The sequence below is a fragment of the Ailuropoda melanoleuca genome, chromosome 9 (genome assembly GCF_002007445.2).
Source record: "Ailuropoda melanoleuca isolate Jingjing chromosome 9, ASM200744v2, whole genome shotgun sequence".
Lineage (NCBI taxonomy): Eukaryota > Metazoa > Chordata > Mammalia > Carnivora > Ursidae > Ailuropoda > Ailuropoda melanoleuca.
This window is the reverse complement of record NC_048226.1, coordinates 29,796,553-29,811,925: the sequence shown is the minus strand read 5'-3', so window position 1 is coordinate 29,811,925 and position 15,373 is coordinate 29,796,553. Positions and strand designations below refer to the sequence as shown.

Genomic DNA, 15,373 nt, shown 5'->3' with positions numbered 1-15,373 from the left:
AAAAAAAAAAAAAAAGTGAAAAGGGTTGGGGAGAGGGGGCAAAGTCACGAACAGGTGTTTTGTAGAAGAGAAAATACAAATGGCTGGACCTCATTGTGATCAGGGAAATGCATAGAAAACCATTCCACGCCATCAGATTGGCACAAACTTTAGTCTTCCAATATACCAGGTCTTAGCAGGGATGGGGAGCAATGGCAGCTCTCACAGACTGCCAAGAGAGTGTAAATTAGTCTAACCACTTTGGAAAACACTTTGATATTACCTAGTAAAGTGACACAGGCCCAGCAATTCTGCTCCTAGGTTTGTACCCCAGAGGAACTGCAAGGATCCCCCAGGAGAACTGACAGCAAATTTCTGAAGGCTGGTGTGTGCTGTTTTAAGTTCTTTGCAAGAATTAACTCCTTGGATCCTCTACACATTTATGGATGGGACTATTATCCCCATTTTACACATGAGGAATCCGAGGCACACAGAAGTTGAGTAACTAGCCTGAGGTCCTATAGGTAGTGAGAAGAACTTGCAGGGGTTCTAATGCATGGTGACAGAGCCCAGAGTCTGCCCTCCCTGCCACTGCTAAGTATTCTATACACACTGTCTCATTTCCACTCCACCCATACCCCTATGAGGCAGTGACTTTGTTCATTTTACAGATGAAGAAACTGGAGAGAAGTGCGCTCGAAGTCACACATCTAGTGATTGGCAGGGCTGGGAACGGAGTCTAATCAGCTGCCCTAATCTCTCCTGCATGTGCCTCCCTTCAGTGAGGGGCAGGGGCGACGAAGCAGAGGTTGGAGGGGGTGTTTAGTTGTCCCAAGTCTCCGTTCTGCCCACGTCCCCCTTGCTCTGCATAGCCGGGAGTCACCTGCCGGCCACTCCAGCCCCAGGGTTCTCCCGGAGTAGCCGTCCGGGCTCGGCGCCGCAACCTTCCCCCACCTCATTGGCCAGGGCTGGTCACGTGCCCTCCACGTAGCCAATGGGGGCAAGGAGGCGGGGTGACCAGGCGTGGCGCGGGGAGGGAAGTCCGGACGCCGACTGCACCTTGCCTGACGGTCCCCGTCCAGAAGGAAAGGGGAGTTGGTGGCTTGCGGCTGCTGAAAGAAGGTTCGGAATCACCACCGGAGGGAAGGGAGGAAGGAACCGACCAGAGAAGCAGGAGCGGGACGAGTGGGGGCCCTGCTGCGCTTGGAAACAGTGAGGTACAAAGCCCGACAGCAGCTGGGAAACAGACAAGAAGGCCAAGGGGGTGGCAGGGTCGCCCTCTGTGCCAGGAAGCAAAGAGGAGCCGGTCTGCGGGAGTGAGCCGGTGGAGGGTGGGTGCCTGGCCTGAAGGGAGGGCCCTCCGGGCGGGCAGCTCTCTGGTTTGGAGCGCACTGGGTCCTTGACAGGGGACCCAAAGCTCTCAGGCCCATGTAAGCAGAAAGGAGAGGGATTTATTTTCGGGGTGTGGAGGAGCCCAAGGACAGCGGGACCTGGGGCTGGCCTCAGCAAGCGCTGCCCATGGAAGGTACTCCTCTCCTTCTGAAGACCAGCTCACCCTGCTGCCCAGACCACAGAGCAACGTGACATGACCATCCCAAAGGTCAAGTTTATGTCTTCTCCATACAAGAGACCACCTGGGTTGAACCAAAATCTCTCCATCCCAATTCCACTTCCTGGGAACTGTCGGCTCCATTTGCTCTCACTGAGATTCAGCTTTTTCCACTGTGAAAAACAGATCAGTTGACAGTTCCCAAGTTCTCTCTGTGTCCAGTCTTCAGCCCTGGAGAGACTACGATTTTGTCTCCAGTCTAGTGATCAGGAAGGGCCCATTGGCTCAGCTGGGCTCGGGACCCAGTGCTGGACCCATCCACTGAGAACTCAGCAGCCCCCACAGCAGTGGTGTGAATGGCAGGGAGGGCAGAGAACATTTTGCAGAAGACGACGCTGGAGAAACAATCTCAGAGGTGTTCTGTCACACCCTGCCAGAGTCCCCATCTGCAAAACTCTGCTTCAGTTAAGTCAGTAGATGGAGGCAGTATAGAGTGACAGAGTTGCGTAGGATTCCGATTCTGGAAGCACGTGGCCCAGCTGACAAAGCTCTGTAGGGCAAGGAAACACACAGCAGAGTGGGGAAGGAAGTTCAGAAAGAGAAAAATGGCCAGGTGACCTTGAGGAAGGTTAACTCTAAGCCAGCCTTGCCTGTGGCCATTGAAGATGGCCATTCTATCAAGCTCAGAAACTGAGAAACCACCTTTCTGGGACAGGTTAGGGGAACCAGGCAGCTTAGCGGCTGTTTTGCTGTGTGACTTTGGGCACGTTACTGCCCTTGTCTGGGCAGTTTCCCTATCTGTAAAATGGGGACTATAGAGTGATCTGAGACAGAAGTGAATCAGAACTTACTTTGAAAACTCTAAAGCCCAGTGCCCAAGGCCTTCCCCAGTAAGGCAGAAGGTCCATGGTCATCCTTCTGCCGGCAGCAGAGCCGTGAATGGATCCACCAAGCCCCCCAAGGACCCCAGCACCCCACTGGCCACTCCCTGCCCAGCTCTACTCCTAGCCACACAAGGGTCCCCCTGGGAAAGAGCAGGTGGCCTCATCCACCGAGAGTCAGGAACTTTGTGCCAACATGGGCATTTCAGGCCCTATGGCAGGCAGGGGACAGGGAGGCTTCTGACCGCAGCCACCTATGACAGGTCCCATGGCTCAGGCCTGACACAAACCCTGGCATGGGGGGCTAAAGGCATAACCATACAGGCCTCCCCTCAACCCAGGGAATCCTTGCCCACCCTTGGTTTCTGAAGCCTGTCAGTCCGCTGTCAGCTCACTGAGGCACAGGGCTGACCTCAGTCTCTTGTGCGGCAGAGTGAAGCTGTGAGCCTCTACCCTGGTGGCTCTGAGCCTCAGTCTCCACACCACCTTTCTCCCCCAGTCTGGGCATTGCCCCGGTTGCCAGCTTTTCTCAGACTTCTCCTCCCTGGCTCTTGGACTTTGTCTGACATCTGAGGACAGATGAAGCGGCATCTGACCCCGTAGAGAGCAGAGAGGCAAGACAGGTACCAGGTGTGGAGTAACTCCTGCCCTACCCAGGGAAGGGGAGGCGAGCTGAGGAATCCATTCAGAACCAGCAAAGTCCCAAGCTGGAAGGACCCTTTGTTTCTGTTTCCCCCTCCAGCTTGCAGATGGGGAGACGGAGGCAGAGAAACTGGGCCTGGGTCCCCCAGGGAGGCAGGGGTCACTCTGCCTGCTCCTCTGGAGAGACCCAGCTGTTACCTTCAGGGGTTGAGAGGTGGCTGGAGGTTCCTGCCCTCCCGGTGCTGGAATGCTCAGAGCTGTACCAGACCCTGTTCCCAGCCTGAGGGTCAGAACTCTTGGAGTCTCCCAGGTCCCACCGGCAGATATGACCGCATTCTCTAGGGATCCCCAGAGAGCAGTTGAGGGAAAAGATATAGGAGTCCCCAGCACATGAGGCTCCTCCATGCAGGGTCAGAAAGATGAGGACCTCCGTGGTATTCAAGCATAAAGCAGGAGCTGCTCCGGGCAGTGGAACATGCTACGTTGTCTGTCATTGGCAGCTCCATATTACACATTGTTTCCTGAGTTTATTAATTGTGAACAATGCCTTGTTGATGAAATACTGGAGAAACAGACTTTGTGACTAAAGCCCTCTATGCAGGGGGTCTTGGGCACACCTCCACCGTTCTATGACTTTAGTACTGACCCTACCTGGACCCCAGGGGACCGGCAGCAGGCACTGAGCCAGGTGCACTGTCTCACGTAATCCTCACATCATCCTCTGAGGTAGGTGGAATGGTATCCCCATTTTACAGATGAGGAGACTGAGGCCCTGAGAAGGCAGACTTGCTCATTCCTCACTGAGTGGGTCAGTGGTGGAGCCGACACGAGCACAGGACTTTTTGGCTCTGAACGCCACTCTCCTTTGAACGCCACTCTCCTTTCATTTGTGACCCCAGGCCCAGGAACCCAGAAGTCCTAACACCCTGTCCCTCCAGAGCCCACCTAGCCATGCCCCTCCTGCTTCTCCCCCTGTGCTCCCCTCCTCAGAGAGAAGGCAGGCCAGGAGATACATCAAGCCCCAGGTCTGGCACTGTGTCCCCCAGCCCCTGCCCCGGGGATGAGAGGGCTCTCTCAGTGTGTCCCCAGATGTCCTCTCCTGTCTATCCCAAATCCGTATGGAAAGGAGAAGAGCTGTGAGCACCTCTATGAGGGAAGGAGATTTCTCCCCGCAGAGCCCCTCAGATCTGGGTGCCCCTCACTCCATGGTCCTCACTTTTCTACCAGCTCCTGCTCCAGGGCCCTCAGCTGCTGCTCTAGCCCCAGCTTCTTGGCAAGGCTCTCTGCCACCTTGGGGAGGCAGGCAGAGAGGCAGTGAGAGGTGGGGAGGGGTTTGACCGAGTCTGGGAGGGGCAGGTCAGGGGCACACGGGATGGACATAAGGGACTGTGGGCCCCCTGGGCATGCAGGCCCGGCAGAGGCACAGAGGTGAAGCAGTGCCGAATACTGGATTCTGGGCACCCTCTGAGGCCGGCTGCTGAGCCCCTCCAGCTCCGGATCCCAGATTCTCTGGAGCTCAGCTCACAACCAGGCCAGCTCCAAGCCCACCTCTTGCAGGGAAGTCTGGGCAAGGGGGGCAAGGAGAGGAGGTCATTGGCTCCTAACTTGATCTGGTGCTTCAGGACATCACCCCACTCTGGTCCCGGAACCCCATTCTCACAGGGGCCTGCCTGGGACTCTGCCTTGACCCAAACAAGGGGCATAATGGCCATCAGGTGCTGGGAGAGGCTGATAGAACAGCACTTGGGGGAGGGAGCATGATGCCCTCATATACCCCGAATCCAAAAATACAAATGGGTGATACTCCCTCAGTGCTCCCCATACGCTACACAGCCCAGCCTGAGGGCTCGTGAGAGGACACTAGGTCTCCAAACCCTCCCCATCTCCAGATCCTCCCGTCTCCCTGCATGCAGGCCCTGACCTGCAAAGCCTCAGCCCTGATGTACTTTGCATTGATTGGTAAGCCCACCCTGTGTGCCCGGGCCCCTCCGAGGGCCACCCCACAACAGTGCAAGTGTGGGACCACCAGGCGCTCCAGCCTGGGATGGGTCTAGGGTCTGCTCTTGGCTCTCAGTGAGCACACCCTGATCCCAAGTCACTTGTTCCAACAGGCCAGGCACCCTACCCTCCCTGCCTCCTGAATTCAGCCCTGCCTTCACCTCCCCACATGGCCTTGGTCTCAGCTACTCTGGTCCCTGGTCACCAGTGCCCAGTGTGGTCTTAGAGGGCCTGGTCCACAAAGCAAAGATGGATCAGAGTCTTGTCCTCTGCCTGAGGAGCCCCATCTCTAGCCCTGCCCCCACCTTGATCTGAGGGAGGGCAGCCAGGACCCCAACCAGCTTTTACCTCCTGTGAGGGCAGGAGGAGCTCCTGCCCTGCCTGCCCCCAAGCTCTCCCCTCTGCCTCTGGTGGTGCCCACCGTCAACACTCCTTGGCTCCTCTGCCAGCTTTGGCTCTGGCAGCTCCTGGGGCCTGGTAGGGACAGCAAGATCTGTCCCTTCGTCCCCACCCCATTCTGAGCATCATTAGCCCACCCAAGGCCAGTGGGCCACTCGGCTGAGGCACAGGCCCAATTCTTAAGAGCTGGAGATAGTGTGACCTGGGGACAGTGACCCACTGGGTAAACCAAACAGGGTCATAGGATCAGTGAGGATCAGAACCCCTGAGTAGTGCCGACACCTCTCCCAGTGTACCGACGAAGAGCTGAGCCAAGACAGCCATGGCCACCAGGCCACAGCCTCATCTGTGTCCTTAGGAACCCTGTCCTCCCCGCCTGGGGGGCCCAGGGAGGATTCCACAGGGACCTCCCCGACAGGCTGTGTGGCAGAAGCTGAGGGGAGTGTGCTTGACTGGTGCCCACTCAGCAGGTGCCAGTCTGGTCCCCAGACCTCTGCAGGGGGGCTAAGGGTGGAGTGGAGCTCACCTGTCCTGTGCAGACTCTGGGGGCTTGCCCGGGGCTCTTCCATGGCCTGCGCCTGTGGGAAGAGGGTGGGTGGCTAGGACTCAGGGACACTGGCCTCCCTTCTAGACTGTATTGTCCAAGTTCTCCTTTTTGTTCTGGGCTGTGGGCAGTCCCGGGCCACGTTGACCTGAGGTAACCCCAGGCAGCCTTTAGCTCCTCCCCACCTTCCACCTCTGGATCCTGGCAGCCATCTGGCTTTTATTCCCCAGAGCCTGCATCTTGCTCTGTTGCTGGTCCATCTGAGGGGACCCCCACCCTATCCTCTCATGCCCATAAACTCACACAGGCTCTTGGGTCTAGGTAGGGCCTGGCCTGCAAACGGGAGCCCGATCCCCAGCCTGGACCCAAGCCTGTGGGGGCTCACTGAGCTGTGCCCACCCCTCCTCACAGTGGCCCCTCCTGTGGCCCCTCCAGTCTTTCTGCAGCTGTGTCCAGGGCCTGGGGTTAAATGAGGGGAAGAACAAGACAACAGCTGGGTCCCCAAGATCTCAAGTCATACCCAACCCACCCAACAGGAAGGTAGCAGGAAGCAAATGGGGAGGTGTTATGGGTTAACTATACTCCCTCCAAGAGCTATGTTTGTGTTTAACCCCAAGGACCTCAGAATGTGACCTTATTTAGAGATAAGGTCTTTGCAGAGGTAATCAAGGTAACATGAAGCCATTAGAGACAGCCCTAATCTAATCTGACTGGTGTTCTTCTAAAAGGGAACTCTGGGGACACACACACACACACCCCCGGGAGCTCCTTGTGAACAGGAAGGCCGAGGCTGGGGGGATGCGTCCACAAGCCAAGGAACAGCAGGGACTGGCAGCCGCCCCCAGAGCCCGGGAGAGGCAGGCTGATGCCTCCACAGCCCTCAGAAGGCACCGCCCCTTCCGGCACCTCCTCCCAGACTTCCCACCTCCCGAGCTGTGAGACACGAAGTGTCTGTCGCTTATGCCCCCCCCACCCGGGCTGTGGCACTTGGCACTTGTTGGGGCAGCGTTAGCACACTACCACAGATGGGGAATGAGGCAGCTTCCCGGCCCCAGCAGGGCCCTGACGGGAAAGGGGCCGTCCTCCTCGAGGCAGCCATGCCTGCCCAGCCTGAAGCGTGGACGGATAGCAGCGAACGTTCTGTGGCTGCGTGCCAACCCCGCTCTGAGCCTTTTACATGCTTGCCGGACTGAGCCCTCATCCTCAGCTCACGGAGAACTGGAACTGTTCCTGGTGTCTGTCTGTCTGTCTGTTTACAGAGGAGGCCCAGAGAGGGAGAGTAACTTGCCCAAGGTCATGTAGCAAGTACACTGTGGAGGCAGGATTTCTGCCCGGGATTCACGCTCCAGAGCTCAGAATCTTACCACTGATTTGGGGACAGTGAAAAGCACAGAATCCTGGGATTGAGCAAAGGAAGACAGACCGAGGGAGAGCCCTGGAAAGGGTCAGGTAGGAGCTGAGGTTGGGGATGGGTTGGAGATGGAGGATACTGGAGGCCCTGGGAGCCCCTCATGCCTCTTGCCAGCCAGCTGTTGCCCAGTCTCCCTGAGAGCCTCTGCCCTGCTGTGACTTTGGCCAATTGGTTGCTCCCCACCAGACCCTTGCCCATGACCCAGGGTGGAATTCTAGGCCACCCTCCCTGGACAGGCGCAGAGCCGGGGGCACCCACTTGCTCACACAAGGGGAGTCCTGGGCAGGCCTCCCTGGGGACTGGAGAGAAATGGCCTACGCTGTCCCTGAGAAGAAGAGGACTAGAAGGCCCTAGAGTTGGGGCCTACATGGACACCTGTTTACCGGTCCTTTGCAGGTTGTTTGCATAGGGCCCACCCTGCACCACTTCCTTCCGGGCACCTGAATGTGCCCCGAAAGCCCACCCTCCGGCACTATGTGCTGTCTCACGCCCTTGTCCACTGCAGACCCCCGTCTTGACTAGCGTGCACACCCTGGAAAGCGTAGAGTCTCTCTCCAGGCCCCGAGGAAGGAAGCTCTGATCCTCAGGGGTCTGGGTTGAGAACAGACAAAAACTTGAGATTTCTTTCTGTACAAATACGCAGTTGCAGACAATCACTGCAAATTTGCTTCCCTGAGGAAGTAACAGCCCTCCCTGAGCAAAGCTCTGGACCCCAGGTTGAGATACACTGATTTAGACCAACCCCACATTTAATGAGCCCAAGGCCAGCTAAGCAGTGCTTCTGAGACCTTCCCTCACGCTCCTTCCAGCTGGATCAACAGATCAGCCCCGCTGCGGCAGAGCATGCCCCCATTCTGGGTCCTTGCAGCTCTCCATCCCTGGGCCTCCCAGCCACCACCTTGCTGACTCTGCTTCTGTGTCTCTGTGTACACATCTGGGAGCATGTTTGTGTCTCTAGGGCCGTGGGTGGGTGTGTCCACCACTCTGTCTGCTTGTGCACCCAAATGTTTGCCCTAGGGGATTAAGGGAGGGCACCAGCCGGAAGGAGGCGGTCACCAAACTGGAGTGCAAGTCTGGTGGACAGGGCCCAGGACACCCAAGCCCTTGCTCTGGCCCCTGTTGCACATTTCACCCCCTCACCCGCTCTGCTTCTCAGCTGGGTCAGGGACTGTTCACAGCACTGCCACCTCCATGCCTCTCGTCTTTGGGTTTGCATGTGCTCCTCCCTCTTGCTGAAACGCCCTTCATTCCTTCGCTGAGGATGCCTGTTCATCCTTCCATGATGGTTCAGAGGCTCCAAAATCCCCTCGATGCGGAGGACTTACCCATCTGCTGCCCTCTTCTCCAACTCCCACAATGCCTTTCCCTGCAGCAGGCATATTAAATTGTAATTGCTCACTTGATGATTGTGTGGCCCCAAACCACAAGCTTTTGGGGACAAGGAGTGGTCTGATCTGACTTTGGTTCTCCTGTGCACAGAAGAGGGCCAGACACGTAGTGAATGTTCAGTGAAAGTACGCTAAATGGATGGATGCATGGATGGATGGCTGGCTGTGTGGCTGGCTGGCTGGAACATGAGGAAGCCGCAGCAGAAAGTCAGGAAGTGTAGGGTAAAGCTAGGGGGCATCCTCAGAGCAGGAAGAGACTAAGTGGCCTGCAGTAGGGAAGAGAGCGAGGAGGAGGGGCCTGTAGGGGAGGGAGAGGAAGATGGACAGAGGGCACCCAGCTGGGGAGGCCAGGCCTCACTCTATCTCTGGCAGCTCCTCTTTAAAATTCAGGGCACATGCCACCTCGTGCTCGTGTGCCTTCCAGGATTCGGCCACCTTCTGATGTGATTTTTCCGCCTCTAGCTTTCCCTTCAGGGGCACTGGAACCTCCTGGGCCTGGAGGGTGCTAGTAGAAACCTAGCAGGCTGGACACTGCATGGGCCCCAGATCTCCCCAACCCATTTTCAGTGGTTTCTTTGCAAGTTGCACAGATGTCCTCACGATGTCTCACTGGCTGGGATGGGGACGGGGGCAGAGATGCCTCCTCTGTGGCCCCTACCTGCCCCCCCAACGCACACAGCCTCTGTCCTGGACCCTTCCATTCCCGAGCATCCTGACTTGAGCCCAGCAGCTAAGGTCATCTAGCCTCTCCCCCCGCCCCACCCCCCAGCCTGGCCCTGGGCCAGCAGCAGGGGCTTGGCCATGTGTGGCAGAGAAAGGACTTGTTGAAGCTGAAAGATTTTCCACATGCTCCCCTAAAACAGCCAAAATGGACAGCCAGGAGTGTCAATGCCTGGGGAAGGGAGCTTGGTTTTGGCCACATGGTTCAGGGTTTGGGGTTCTGGACTGTTCCAGCTGGAGACAGAGGCTGGCCCACCTCCTGCCTACAGGGTCATCTCACCCAGTATGGGAGCAGGACACCCACTCCGGCTTGGACAATCTGAGGGTAGGCCTGAGCAGCACTTGCCGGGTCTCAACACTGCCCTCCCCGCACGAGCCTTGGTGCTCTCTGCCTCTGGGGCCTGCATGGCGACCTCCGACACCTGCTCTCCTTGAGGCCGCTAGGATGGCTGCTCTAAGCAGACCACTGGTCAGTAGCACTTCCGCCCAGCTCTTCCAAGTCTCCTATTCACCTGTAAAGAACCCCCATGCCACCCAGTCATAGCTTAGCGTCCACCAGAGCTGTGGGGCTCACGTGGCTGGGATCAGTCCGCTCAGGCTAGCTGCCAGGCCTTTGCCCATGAGCCCGCTCCCGCCAGAGCCCCTGCTTTCCTCATCTTCTGGGACAAAACTCTTCCAGGAGGCCTCCTCTAACCCCAGCCCACAGAGGCTTCTCCAAACTCCAGGCTTCTGGACCAGATGATCTAAGGTGGGATAGTACCAGGCTGCACATTACCAAAGGGTGCTGTTGTTCTGCGACCACAAGGTGAATGGTGCATGCTGGAGTTGTGCTGTGTCAAGGCCCTGCTCCAGTCTGTCCCTCCTGGTCATTCTCTTTTCCACGGTGGCCCTAGAGCCCCTCACCTGACTTTGGAATCCCCCAAGGACAGGGCCTAGACTCCCCTGCATCTCTGCCCCTCAGCACAGGTGGGCACAGCCTGGCCCCACTGGTGTCCTGGACTCCCCGTGGGGCTGACCCTGCCGGCTGTCTTGGGCCCCCTGGGCGAGCATCAGCAGCTGCTCTGCAGGGAGGTCGCGTCCTGAGCCTGGGCCCTGTCCCCATCCCACCTCTGCTCCTGGCCCTGCAGGCCTAACATCAGCATCTCCTGCAGGGACATTCAGTCCAGGATCCCGGGGTCTTCTCACAGCCTCCAGACCACACTGTTTTGAGCCTGAACGAGTTCTTCCCCACCCTTGGGGCTTTGTTTTCCCATCTGAATCAGGAGGGGAGTTGACTGGGTGATGGCACTGTCTTCCCAAATGTTGGGGGGTGGAGGTGTCCCTCTCTGGGCTGCACAGAAATCTTTGCGCTGCCCTCCCTCCCCAGCTGCTGCTCCAAGAATGAAGACCAGAGAATGAAGTATAAGGCAGGGCCAGTGTTCAGGGCCCTGCCATGCACCCACCTAGAGGAGGGTTCTGGGCCAAGGGGCTGTTGGCCCCTCTGGTCCCAACACAGCTGGCCTTTTCTGCTTCTGTCTGTAGTAGCAGGATCCTGCCCGGCCTCTTGCCACTAGCCTCCCGCCTCCCCCCCACCAACACTGGGCACCCTGATTTGTCTTGTGTGTCCTGGTCTGGCCTCCTCCACTTCTGTCCCTGGGACCCCTGCAGCTGGTGCCCCTCTGGCTCCGGTGGGTCCCGGAGCATTGTACCCACTGTGGGGAGGGCTGAAGGCAGCACTAAGCCCGGGAGAGGGCCGGCCCTGCCCCCAGGCGCAGCAGTGCCACAGATTCTGATAAAGTAGGCTGACTCCACCAGCCCTGCGGGCTCCGCCTTCTGTGAAAAGCCCAGCCAGGGGCCCAGCTGCCAGCCCAGTACAACCTGTGCCCTGGCTTGTACACAAGGGACACAGCTCTGAGGGGGTGCCCGGTTATTATCACTACGGGCTCCAGATGTGTGACCCTCCACCTCCAGCTGGACCTGGACATACCAGCTGCTGATGCTTTGAAGCTCCAGCACGGGGACCAGTGACACTGTCGTGGGATGCTGGAGAGCTGGGAGGCAGGAGCAGACAGGCGGTCAGGTGAGTCCCCAGGTCACCCCAGGCACCGTAGGGAGTAGGAGCTCTAGGAGGGGCAGCTGTGGGCTGAGACCCCCAGGTCACTAAAGGCTTAGGTACCTAGGCCATCACAGGGTAGCCCTGCCCACCACGCCCTCACATGGGGCAGGGGTGCTGGGCACCCCCCAGAACCTTTGGCTTGCATGAACCTTCACCTTCCTCTCTCCGTGGGGACTGCAGCTTTCACCAGGGGCAACTGGGCCTTGAAGGAAACTCTTCTGTCCACTGAGCTAAAACCAGCCCCTCCCTCCCTCTGACTCTCCCTTGGCGGGGGAGGGGGGGAGCACAGGGACTCCAGCTCTTCCTTTGCCTACAACCAGCATCTCTAGCCACACCAGGCAATGCACTGCACACCTGCAGAGGGCGCCATTCACAGAGATGACCCTTCAGCACAGCAGCCCTGTTGAGGACCCAGTTCCTGTCTGTCTCCTTTGGATGCCCCAGACCTTGACAAGCCTTCTTCCTGAGAACGTGACCCCAGATGTGAGCAGCAGCCCCAAGCCTTCTGGAGCTCTCAGCCTGGGAAGAGGACCTTGCTAGCTCAGGGGACCTCCCTGGGGCTGTGGATAAGTAAGGAAGATCAGGGGGAGAAGGATGGGTGCCTCCCTTTCTGCTCCTGCGCGAGCAGCTCACCCCGGGCCCTGCAGTCTCAGCTCACACCACTGCTCTGCAGCACGTGTGCTGGCTCGGCATGGCCTCCAGTGCTGCCCGCAGGTGGCTAGCCAGGTTGGCCCGGTGCCCCCAGCTCTCTACCAGCCATTCCCACAGGGACTTCTCTGAGGGCCTCCCGTCCTGCTCCGGGGCTCCGTCTGAGCACCTGCCAGGAAAGAGGAGCCAGGCTCCAGTCTGGGCCTCAGGGGCTGCCATGCCCACCTTCCCCACACTCACCTGCACCCTTCAGTGGGGCTCAGTGAGCACGCACAGTCCAGTGGCCAAAAGTGACAGGAGAGCAGGGAGAGCAGATGGGGGTGGGCCAGCAGGTTCATGGGGCTCTGTCTCTGGGTCCTGAAAGCAGGACAGATGGGAGACCCTGGAGCTAGAGCACCAGCTTCTGAGACCCTCCTCAGATAAGGAAACTGAGGCCCTGGGACTGAGCAGGCACCTAAACCTGACAACGCCTTGGCTCAGGATTTTCCCTGGTGATTCAGACTTCAAACAGACATCCGCCTCAACCCCACTAAACAGCTCTCATTGCAACAGCTTCTATGAGCTGCGGCGCTGACTCCGGCCCAGCCACATGCTGAACAACCAAGCTCACCTGGCCCTCCCTGGCTTCCGTAGGGGGAACTGAGGCTCCAAAGGGGATGTCAGTTGCCCCAAGTCATGCTGGGCCCACATTCCCCAACCCCTGCTGCTCCCCTTCCCAGTATGGGAGTCTGGAAATGGCAGGGGACAGGGGAACATTTGGGGGACACCATGGTTTAGCTCTAATGTAGGGGGTCAGAAGCCCTTAAACCAAGTTACTGCTTCAGTACCCCTTTGGCTTCCACAGCTTTAGCTGGAAGATGGGGGCCCTGAGCCCTAGGCCCCACCCACTTCACTTCCAGGGACTGAGCATCAGAATCCTACCACTGTCTTCCCACCCAAGCACCCTGCCCCAGCTCCGTGTGGGCACAGGGAGAAGGGCACAGAAGAAGAAGTACTCAGTGGGTACTGAGAAGAGAGTCGCTGGGCTGAGCTCCCCCACCCCCCCAACTGACTTGCTCACTCCTCTCATATTCCCAGACCCGCTCCCTGCTCAGACCTACCACCCACCAGCCCTCCCCGCGTAGACACCTTGACACTCTACTCTCTCAACTCCAGGCCCACGTTCTTGCAGCCTCTTCCGAGCTCTCTCTACATTTCGCCAGCACACAAGGCCTCTCCAAGATGGACTATGAGGACTGTCCGCCGCCCCCATCTCCCACACCCTGGCGTAGCGCCCACAACTCCACTCTGGCTGGGTGCTCTGTTTTACCACTAAAAACTGGCGCTCCCCACAGAACGCCCCCAGCGCTTACTGAGAACCCAAACTCTGCCTGGCTTGGCTGTGGAAGGGCTCGTGGTCTCCGGGCCAGACGCTGAATTTACAAAGCCCGCGCAGAGGAAGGCACAGCCTCCAATGCTGTGGGAGCACAGGGAAGGCGAGCCTGATTTTCCCTTGGAGTGCCCAGGAAGGCTTTCCAGATAGGTGACCCTGGAGCTGAAGCTCAAAGGTAAATTAATTGCCCCAGGGAAGGCAAAGATGGATGTGGCAGACAAGAGAAAGCAAGGGCGGCAGGACAAGGAGGGGATCAGAGGAGCTGGGAAGGATCAGAGAAGGCAGCAAGCTGAGCCAGGAGCCCAGCAGGGCAAAAGAGAGATCAAGAGGGGCAGGAGCTGCTGTGGGTCTCGGGTGGATGGTAGCAGGGCACAGGGCACGGGCATTTCCCTGGTGCCCTTGAACCATGTTGCAGTTCTCAGCCTGCACAGAAAAGGCTTGGTGGGCACAAGTGTAGAGGCCTGGGGAAAGAGGCGCGCCCCAAGGGGCTGGGGATGTGGAGCAAGGGTCCTCTGGAAGTGGCCCACCGCTTGAACTCCCCAGCCAAGAGCTGCCAAAGTCGCACGCAGCCTTCCAGCACTGGGGGGAATGAGGCGGGAGGGTGGGGGTGGCGGACTTACCCGTATTTCACCTCGGGTTAGATCTTTTTCCAAGTGCCTATCTGGTAACTCTGCCTCTTTTTCTTCTAGGTGTGAGTTCTTTCAGGGACAAAAAGAAGGAAGCTCTAATGGTAGAATCTGAGACACGGGACAGCTACTGAACTGAAGATTTTGGAGAGGAATCTGGGAGATGGCTCCTACTCCGTTTCAGAGAATGAGAGCGGCTTCCTTACCGGGAGGCAGGGACTCCGGGGTTCCCGTTGTGGGAAGGGCTGCTGGGAAGATGGGCCCGACTTACCCCCTCGCCTTACCCCCTTGGAGCCTGGCGCCCAGGGCAGGGCTGGAGACAGGAGCCTCTCCGCGCTCCCCCACCCTCAGCGGCCCACGCGGTCCTGGCTTCCGGGAGCCATGGAAACCGCGGGCCACACCAAACGGTGGGGTGAGGAGACACGGAGTCCTTTCACCTCGTCTGAGTGGATGAAACCCTGAGATGAAACTAGGCTGGTGTGGCCGTCGCCGTGGCCACAGGCCACGAACGGGGGCCCAGGCAAGAATGGCAACTCATGACCTCCAGCCCCCGAGGCAGGATCCTAAGGGAGCGGGACCGAGGGGCGGGGACAGCGGGCCCTCGGTCACCCACAGCACAGTGGAAGCGCCTTCTGAATTTGTTTGGCGGGGCGGGTGCATTTGGTTGGAAGGGGACCGGGATCCGTTCTTGAGGCCGCATTAGCGTAGCAAGCCTCCGTGTTGCCTTAGCTTCGCTTGTTTACTTCCGATGGGGTGGTGGAGCTAAGAGAGAACAAGGCGGCGGGGAGTACTGAGCGCCCCCTCAGGCCACGCCGTCGCGCCTCAGTTTAAGGGAGAGCCAGAGACCAAAGACCACAGGAACAGCCACAACTCCGGAAGGAGAGGCTCGGCTCGTAGGGCGCCTGCCGGGGCGGGAGGAGGACGCCTCGCGTCAGGGGCGTGCCCAAGCACTCACTGGGGGCCCGGGAGGACGTCCCTGCGGGGCTTGTGGGCCACCAGGGACCGGTCCCGCCCGCTTAGCTGGGCGATGCCCTAAGGGCCCTGGGGCGTGAACGCTCACAATCCGAGAGGTTCCCCCAAAGGAGCTCCTGTGGAAAGTGGGGTCTTGTTTATCCCGCCCT

At 58.6% G+C, this 15,373-nt stretch overlaps 1 long non-coding RNA gene across 1 annotated transcript; it reads right to left on the bottom strand.

Annotated features, from left to right (window-relative positions):
• Positions 1 to 1,948: 1,948 nt before the first annotated feature.
• Positions 1,949 to 15,099, bottom strand: LOC117803742. Its single transcript, XR_004627775.1, has 3 exons — positions 14,247 to 15,099; positions 5,975 to 6,026; positions 1,949 to 2,078 (listed from the first exon to the last, which is right to left on the bottom strand). It is a non-coding gene; the product is annotated as an uncharacterized LOC117803742 (long non-coding RNA).
• Positions 15,100 to 15,373: the final 274 nt, after the last annotated feature.